This window comes from Vicia villosa, linkage group LG1 (genome assembly GCF_029867415.1).
Source record: "Vicia villosa cultivar HV-30 ecotype Madison, WI linkage group LG1, Vvil1.0, whole genome shotgun sequence".
NCBI classification, from domain to species: domain Eukaryota; kingdom Viridiplantae; phylum Streptophyta; class Magnoliopsida; order Fabales; family Fabaceae; genus Vicia; species Vicia villosa.
The window spans coordinates 238,122,833-238,131,871 of record NC_081180.1 but is presented as its reverse complement, the minus strand read 5'-3'; the positions used below and the strand labels follow the sequence as shown (position 1 = coordinate 238,131,871).

The 9,039-nt window shown below is 31.4% G+C and overlaps 1 long non-coding RNA gene across 1 annotated transcript; it reads left to right on the top strand.

Annotated features, from left to right (window-relative positions):
- The first annotated feature begins 3,601 nt into the window (after positions 1-3,601).
- LOC131623968 (uncharacterized) lies at positions 3,602-6,219 on the top strand. Its single transcript, XR_009290380.1, has 2 exons — positions 3,602-3,716; positions 5,994-6,219. It is a non-coding gene; the product is annotated as an uncharacterized LOC131623968 (long non-coding RNA).
- Positions 6,220-9,039: the final 2,820 nt, after the last annotated feature.

Sequence of the window (9,039 nt, the reverse complement as noted above, 5' to 3'; positions counted from 1 at the left end):
GAAAATAAATCTACGCTATTACATCGATTGTGCAGGAAATGTAAACTACGCCTGTTTACATGAGTTTGACAACCTATACATTTATCTAGGAATTTAAATTGCAAGAAAATAAAGAAATGTTTTTGGATTTTTTATGATTTGATTGTAATTATAATTAATGCATGATTAATTAAATTAAAATGAGGAAAAAAAGATGAAAATAAATTTAAACCTAAAAATTAAGTTCAAAATATGTTCAAAATGCTTTTTAATTAATTTTAAAACAAAACTAATTTTTTTGGAATTTTTGAAATTGATTTGAAATTTATTAAGTTAATTAATACAGAATTATACAAATAATTATACAAATAATTAAAATTTAAAGAGAAAATTATTCAAAATATGTACAAAATTAGTTTATAATATATAAACAATATTTAATATAAAGAACAAATTTTTTGTGATTTTTTTGATTGGTTGAAAATAATTAAAAGATAAATATATGCATATTATCTAATTAATTATACAAAATATTTAAATTATGAAGAAAAATGAAATATTTTTATATCAGAAAATAATATATTATTTTAGCAACTTAAAAATATTTTTTGTGTATTTTTTGGATTTTTAAAACTATTTTTAATTAATTTTGCAAAGAAATTAAAATAAAATAGAAAAATAAATAAAGCAGTAATCAGATGTGGTTGATTGGAGAGTCCATGGTATGGACTGGCGTGTCAGGGACGTAGGATGAGCTGGCAAGTGGATCAGAAGGTGATTAAAGTGAGGCGTATGGCAAAAGCATGGACTGCAAAGCACAGAATCAGAGGTTATTTTTAAAAAAACACGCGCGCGCCCTCCAGCCAATGGGAAGGAGCCACGCATCATCTTCTTCATCAGAACCACCCTTTTACACCTTTCGTTTGCAGGTGGTGTAAAAACTCCCACCTATTACACCTGCAAAAAATAGCGAATACAAGTAAAACGTGATATAAATCTGGCGCGATGCCATGGTTGAATTCGTCTGGTCCATACGAATTCAATGGGACATGTTTGAACCTGTAATTTTGCCTAATTTGGAAAGCCCTAATTTTGAGATGAAGAACCCTAAAATGGTAGTTTCGTGTACAAGCCCCCAAACTTTAATTAAATGTCCAGAAACGATCAGGACATCAAACTAAGTTCAAATATATGTCTACATCTTGTTAAGTATGCATGAATAATCAGATTCGTGTTGGTTTATGTTTGGACAAACCGTGATGTATGGTGCTTGATTCAGTGAGTTTCAAGGCTTGCAATTGATCTGGATAGGTTCAGTGAAGTTCAAGGAACGTGTTTGAGTGTTTAATTGTATTGAAACTAGTTTAAACTTAAAGTTCGAATTTCAAATTTCTTTGAATATTTCAAGATGTTACAAGTGTGTTACAAGCAAGAGTTTGGCTCTGATTTCGTGGTCTTTTATTTGTGAAGTACTCTAAGCTATTTATAAGCTATGTTGTGCTTAGAATTGAAGCCAAGAAGCCTTTGGTTGCCTTTGTTGAATTCTTGATTTTTTTTATATTAAAACCTTTGAATTGTTGACCAAGTCTTGCTTCTCTTCAATGCTCTTGCCTTGTACCTCAATCTTCTGCAGAAAATTAAAGATTCTTGGATGACTCATGCTTAGAAACTAAGCTATCCATTATCCTTCCATTTTCCATTTTCATTTAATCTTAAAATAGGATAAAATTAAACCAAAAATGGATAAAAATGGTGTGGGCTTTGTCTTGGTCGTGGGAGGCCCACAATATCATGGCAAACATGTTTGAACTTTGAAAACTTGGCCCCATTTGGAAAAAATACATTTTTGAGCAATGTTGGTTTTATGCATTTTCCCAAAATTTAGCCAACTTCAACAAGGTGTAAATCCCTCAATTTTTGTCATATGAAGGAGATCTTGCACTTTTTGTAAACCTCAAAGAGTTCTCTAACCAATGTCTTTGGTCTCATATAAAAATAATTTTTGATGCTCCTTGTGTGTCCTTTTGAAAAAAGTGTCTTTTTGTTGACTTTGAAAATGACCTGTAATGTCTTTGTCCATATTTTTCAAATGGTGAATGTAATGACCATGGGATGAATTGCATTTGAAAGATAATTTAATTTCCTTCAAAATGAGCTTTGGTTTGAATTTTTTGGATGAAGGATGAGAGAGTTATGACTAGTCAAAGTTCAGTTGACTTTTTAGGAGAAAACCCTAATTTTGAATCTTAGGGTTTTGTTGATTTTTGATCTTTTCTTGATGAATTATGATCATCCAATGATCAAATGATGAATCATTTGACAAAATATGGATGTTGACAAAAAATTTCATTTTTGACTGTCTGTTGACTTTTTTGGTCAAACGGGTCGTCTGTTGACTGTTTGAGTTGCTGACGGTGCGTCTGAGTGAATTGAAGTTTGAAAATTTGCATGGTGGTACTTTGAGATATATGGATGTCCATGAAATTCATTTGAGGTCTCAAAAACTTGTTTCTCCTGAAAAACAAGAAACCCTAGTCAGGGACTGTTTGTGTAGGAGACAGTTAAGCGTACCTGATTTTTGTGCAGTACTGAGTCTCTGCTAATCATGTGATATTCAGAAGACTTCTAGGACAAAAATCTTGGAATTTTGAAATTGCAATAGTTTGATTTGATTGATGGTACAAAACACTGAGAATTGTACTGCCAGCAGTTTGACTGTCAACTGACTGTTCAGGCATTAATGCAGCAGTTAGAGTGAAAAATCAACAGTCAAAGTTAATTTTCTTTTTGTTGTTTTTTTTTTGTTTTATATGAAAGATGAAAGTTTATTTACATGACTTGTTAAAAAACACAGGCATAATAAATAACTATTATTTACTGTACGCGAGCAAAATTACCGATAATAACCCTGAAAATCATTTAATGCACAAAAAAATGAATATTTGACTGGCAGAAAACACACAAAATATTATCTGAATAATTAAGCAACAATATGACAAATAGTACAACATTTAATACTGACAGTACAAACATTACATACTATAATGAACAGTGTAACATCCCGATTTTTATTAATATTTTATTAATTATATTAGTAATTATATTATTTGGTGTTTTTAATGATTATTTGCTTATTTATTCATTTATGATGTTTATAGAAATTTTCGCATTTTGAGACGATTTAATCGGTATTAGATCAGGATAGCGGATCGATATTTAATCAAAAATATTTAATGTTTCTATTATTAGAAACATTAATGAGTTAATATTTAGCGTTTTTGGGAATTTTCCGAGTAATTAAGATTAGACCGGAAATATGAGACATTGAGTTATTGGAGGATTTTATTAGTATTTATTTTACTATACTATTTTATATTATTTGGTGTGTTAATTATTTATTTAATTATTTGATGTGTTAATTATTTATTTAATTATTTGGTGATATAATAATTAATTTAATTAATTGACTATGTGTATATTTGTATTGGTTAAATTTATTTGAACTAAATAGAGATATTATAACACTATGTCTTTTTGGGCCTAATAATTAAATTAAGGGTATTATTCTTAAGCCCAAATAATATAATATGATAGTAAGAAGTGAAGGGAGTTAGGGTGACATATCATTTTCTTTGGGTCATTTACTGATAGAAGAAAAGTGGAGAAAGAAAAGAGGAAGAAAAATAGAAAAGGGGGAGAACAAGGGAGAAGCTAGGGTTTTCAGAAAAATTGAAGAGGTAAGGGGGAGAATCCCTAATCATTGTGGGCTAGTATAATGGGGTAATGGGTAGGTTAACATAATTATATTTGTCCATAGTTGAATCCTATAAAATATGTGTTTTGATTTCTATTTCCTATATTGAAAACTGTTGAGAAATTGGAAATTGAAAACCAAAGTTTAATGCCAGAATGATATATTCTGTATTCATATAAGTATGAAAATGAAATTGGAAGGGAAACATTAGTTGCTTACTATAGCTTATATTTCTATACTGTAGCGTGTTTTTCATGGAGATTGAATTAAGTACCTTCCTTTTTCTCTATACCCTGTTTTCGGTTTTGACTAAAATAGATATATAAGGATGTGGCCCAAGTGGAGACGTGATCACCACCACTTTCTACTTACTGAAACACGCCTCTGTTACTATTCATTGGCTGAGAGAAATTGTGAATTTAACATCATTTTAGTGATAGCATGCTATATTGTTAGTTTTGTTCAGATAAAAATTAAATACTACTATCACATTTCCTGAATAAAAATATATGATATATATATATATATATATATATATATATATATATATATATATATATATATATATATATATATATATATATATATATATATATATTAGAATAATTAGTAAATAGGAGTGTTTAATGAAATTAAAGTATATTGGAAACAGTAATATGCTAGAATGGAAATAAAACAGTCCGATCGAAATAGTCGAATTAAGCGGTATAATTACTTATCCGGAATTTGATGAAAATTTACGTGGTAGTTAAGTTTAATTAATAGATTAACGTGGTGGTCTTATTTTGTTGAAATTGTGATTTTTATGAATCGACCGAAATTGTGTTTTATTTAAATATTCTTTATAAATAAATTATAACAATTTAATAGAATTGTCAATAGAGTTGTTAGAGTTGTCAATAGAGTTGTTAGAGTTGTCAATAGAGTTGTTAGAGTTGAAAATAAGTTGTCAGAGTTGTTTTGAGTTATTAAGAGTCATACTTTTAATTGTTTTGTGTAATTTTGACATGTTTAGAGTTGTCAGTGTATGATGTCAGTGTTGCCTTTTTGTTGAAACTTTAACAATTCATATCTTTTGAACTGTAACTCCGTTTGAGTCTCCGTTCGAAGCGTTAGAAAGCTAGCGCGATATTCTTTTCAATAAAAATGGTCATGAGCAATAGAATGCTAGAAATTGGAAATGGAGTAGAAATAGAAGTGAATTAAATTAATATAGTATGATTATTAATTGGTTGATTAAATTAATAGTTGAATTAATTTCAATGCGTTTAATTGATTGGAATATAATTTGGAATTAGATCAACTATTCGGTTTGTTGGTAAATTACGATATTTTGAGAATTTATCTGTAATTGGGTTTTTGGCTCGATATTTATGTTGAGAATAATATATTGTCATGCCAATGATGTTATTTTGATAATGTGTATATTCATATATATGTGATAAATGTGAATTGACATGAGATAGTATGGATACTAGTGTTAATTGGATTTTGTGAATCGTAATTGATTAATTGGCCTTTTATATGTGAATGATATGTATGTGTTGAGAATGTTGTGTACAATATTGTGGATAATTCATAGAGTGAATTATTGTGATATGCTAAATATTAAGATGGTAGAGATGATCTTAATTGCATATGTTTGATTAACATTGTACATACATTCATATCATGGTGTGCCTTGAAACAAAGGTGGTTTGCTTTGAAACAAAAGCGAGGCTTCGATTCTAGAGTGAATCGGAAGCGGTAAACTATATGTTTACATTTTGGTGGGCTTTGGTCTTGTCCGGATCGGAAGCGTGGCTTGGATTCTAGATATTGAATCGGAAAACGGTGAAACGTTGGGTTCACATTGCGGTACCACATGCATAGCGTCACATATCTTGCATTGAGTCACATTAGAATTATGCGATAATTGATTATGTGAAGTTGATGTAGTTGTGATGTGTGTATGAGCTTGATAATTGAAATGAGTGATGTTTGAATGCATATTTGGTTAAATGTGTGAATATGTGATCATTATGGTTGTGTGCGTAATTGAGAATATAATATTGGAATTGAAATATTATACTCTTTATACTTGTTGTATACTTGATAACATGTGAAATATCGATCGATTATTATCATCTACATGGTTATACATAGTGTGATTAATTACTTGAAATGTTGATTTAACCATTGTATCTTATTATACTTTCTTCATAATGATTCGTATTCTCACCCTTCTGTTTTAATGTTGCCCTTGTTTGGCGACATGCAGGTTCTGGAGTTAGTAGTTCGCGTGTGATCTTAGTCGGAGTTTCTTCTGAGTTTTTGGAGATTAGGTAGTAAGTCGATGCTCTGGTCATGTAACACTGGGTAGACTAGTTATTTGAACTCATGTTTCTATTCGGTTATGTATTACGCTTGATTTGAGAACCTGTTATGTTATTACTTGTTGTTTGATAGGCTCTTAAGCCAAATATTCCGAATTATGTTTTAATTTATGTTGATATGATTATTGAGACTTGATCATAGTATGGGACATGGATCATTTTATGAAACACGTGAGTATTGGTAGTTTTCGCTGTGAATGCATATTCTAGATAAAGTATGATTAATTGAGAAGTGTTATTTGAAATGACCAGGTGTATCATATATTGTAAGTAAATGCTGTCGGTTTTTAAAGGCTTCTAGTTTTGAAAAGTCGATGTGACGCCCTTTTGAATTATATGCATGCTTATTCTCTGATTATATGCTTATTTATTTTGGGGTATAAAAGGGGTGTTACAAACAGTACGACGAATAAACGGTACATTTAAGAAAATAAGAGATACGGCAAACTTTAAGAATGACGATTAATAACCCATGCTACAAACAATAACATGTAGATGATTGGGAGTGCAAGCATCCCAGGTCCACAGTTTTCAGGGCTATGTAGACAGAAGAAAGACATGATTACCACCACAACGGTGATGACCATAAGAAAACACGTTTCCCACCGCTTCGCCATTTTGTCGGGGAAGAAGAAAGAATGGATATGAAGTAGAAATTTGAGAGATGATTTAGAATTTGATGTGAGATTTTATGGAAAAAATGAGAGGTATTTATAGAATGAAAAGAAGGATAGAGACGTTGGGGAATGAAGTGATTCCGTACAAAAAGAAAATTTGAGTGGAAGTAAGATTTGAAAAAAAGTGTATGATAGTGTTGGGAAAAAGAGATGTATAGAATAAAGTTAAGATTTGATTTTTGAAAAAAGAGATTTGAAAAGATTTTGAAAATAATGGAATATAGTACAAAAGTTAGTGGGAAACAAAAATTAATAATAATGTACTTGTTACCAATACAGTCTGAGTTTCCTGATTCTGCGCCTGCAAAAGATTTAACTCTTGATCGATTGTGTCAGTACTATTTATCTGTAAGTAAATTTCAAATAAATAGCATGTGTGAAGTAATAAACAGTACTTGACGTTTGCGTAAGAATAAATTCGACAGCGAGCCAAAATACTGTATAAGAAAAATTCTAAAAACTAAGTATTTCATATGCCAGGATATTTATGAAATAAAAATCCATGATTATATGAAACTCCTAATTTTTAGATTGGAGTTTTCTTGAAAAAAGATGCGGGCAAATTTTGGGGTATAACAAGAAGATTCTAAAGAGTCAGAATCAGAAGAAGATGAAGAAGATGAACTTTCCATGATCTCCAGAAGAGTAAATCAACTCTGGAAGAGTAAGCAAAGAAAGTTCAATAACTTCAGAAATTCCAAAAGGCCTGAAAGAGGAGAATCTTCTGGACACAGAAGATCTGACAAAAAGAAGGTGACTTGCTTTGAATGCAAAGAGCCAGGACATTACAAGAATGAGTGTCCAAAGCTTCAGAGGGAAAATCCCAAGAAGAAGTTTGAAAAGAGGAAAGGCCTTATGGCTACTTGGGATGATTCAGATTCTTCTAATCAAGAGTCAGACTCTGAAGACGAGCAAGCAAACCTAGCATTGATGGCTACTGTCGATGATGAATCAGAATCTACATCAGAATCAGACTCAGACTTCGAAGAGGTATTTTCTGAACTATGTAGAGATGAGCTAGTTTCCAGCTTAACTGAAATTCTGGAAATCAAGGCTAAACTTAGTATCAAATACAAAATGCTGAGAAAGCTCTTTGAATCTGAAACTAAGAAGCTTGAAATAGAAAATGCTGAACTCAAAGAAAAAGTTTTAAAACTATCTAAAGATGCTGAGTCATCTTCTAGTTCAGAAAAGTCTATTCCAAGTGTGAACAATATTCTTAAGGAATATGACTTGAGTTTCAGAAGATTTCTATCTAGAGGTATTGGAAGAAGTCAACTTGCCTCTATAATATATGCAGTTAGTGGAAACAAAAGAGTTGGCATATGCTATGAGGGTGAAACCCCATATAAACTTGAACCGGTTGATGAGATGAAAATCACATACAAACCCTTGTATGATCAATTCAAGTTTGGCCACTCTCATGATATAAAGCTCACATCGAACTCTAAGAGTTTTCATGTTATTCACACCAAGAAGCATGCTGCACACACTAGAAAACATCATGCTATTCAGAATAGAGAATATCATGTTGTACCTCCTGTTAATCTTCATGCTAAACCTCGGTTCAATAAGAACTTGAGGAGAACTAACAAAAAAGGACCCAAGAAATTGTGGGCACCTAAGGAAAAGATTATACCTGTTGCAGATATCCTTGGGAGCCAAGAAGACAAAGGAAAACATGTCATGGTACCTGGACTCTGGATGCTCGCGACACATGACAGGAAAAAGGTCTATGTTCCAAGACCTGAAGCTTAAATCTGCTGGTGAAGTCAAGTTTGGAGGGAAACAAAAAGGCAAGATCATTGGTTATGGAACCATTTGTTTGGGTAACTCTCCCTCTATAACTAATGTACTTCTAGTAGATGGATTAGCTCATAACTTATTGTCCATAAGTCAATTAAGTGACAATGGTTATGACATAATCTTCAATCAAAAGTCCTGCAAAGTTATTAGTCAGAAGGATGGCTCTATCCTATTTACAGGCAAGAGAAAGAATAACATTTACAAGATTGATCTTCAAGATCTTAAGAATCAGAAGGTTACTTGTCTTATGGCTGTTAGTGAAGAGCAGTGGGTCTAGCACAGAAGATTAGGTCATGCTAGTTTGAGAAAGATTTCTCAGATTAACAAACTTAATCTGGTCAGAGGAATCCCTTAATCTGGTCTCTAGAACATGTTTTCAAATTAAAGAAATCATTATATGGCCTGAAGCAAGCTCCCACAGCATGGTATGAAAGATTAAGTTCTTTCC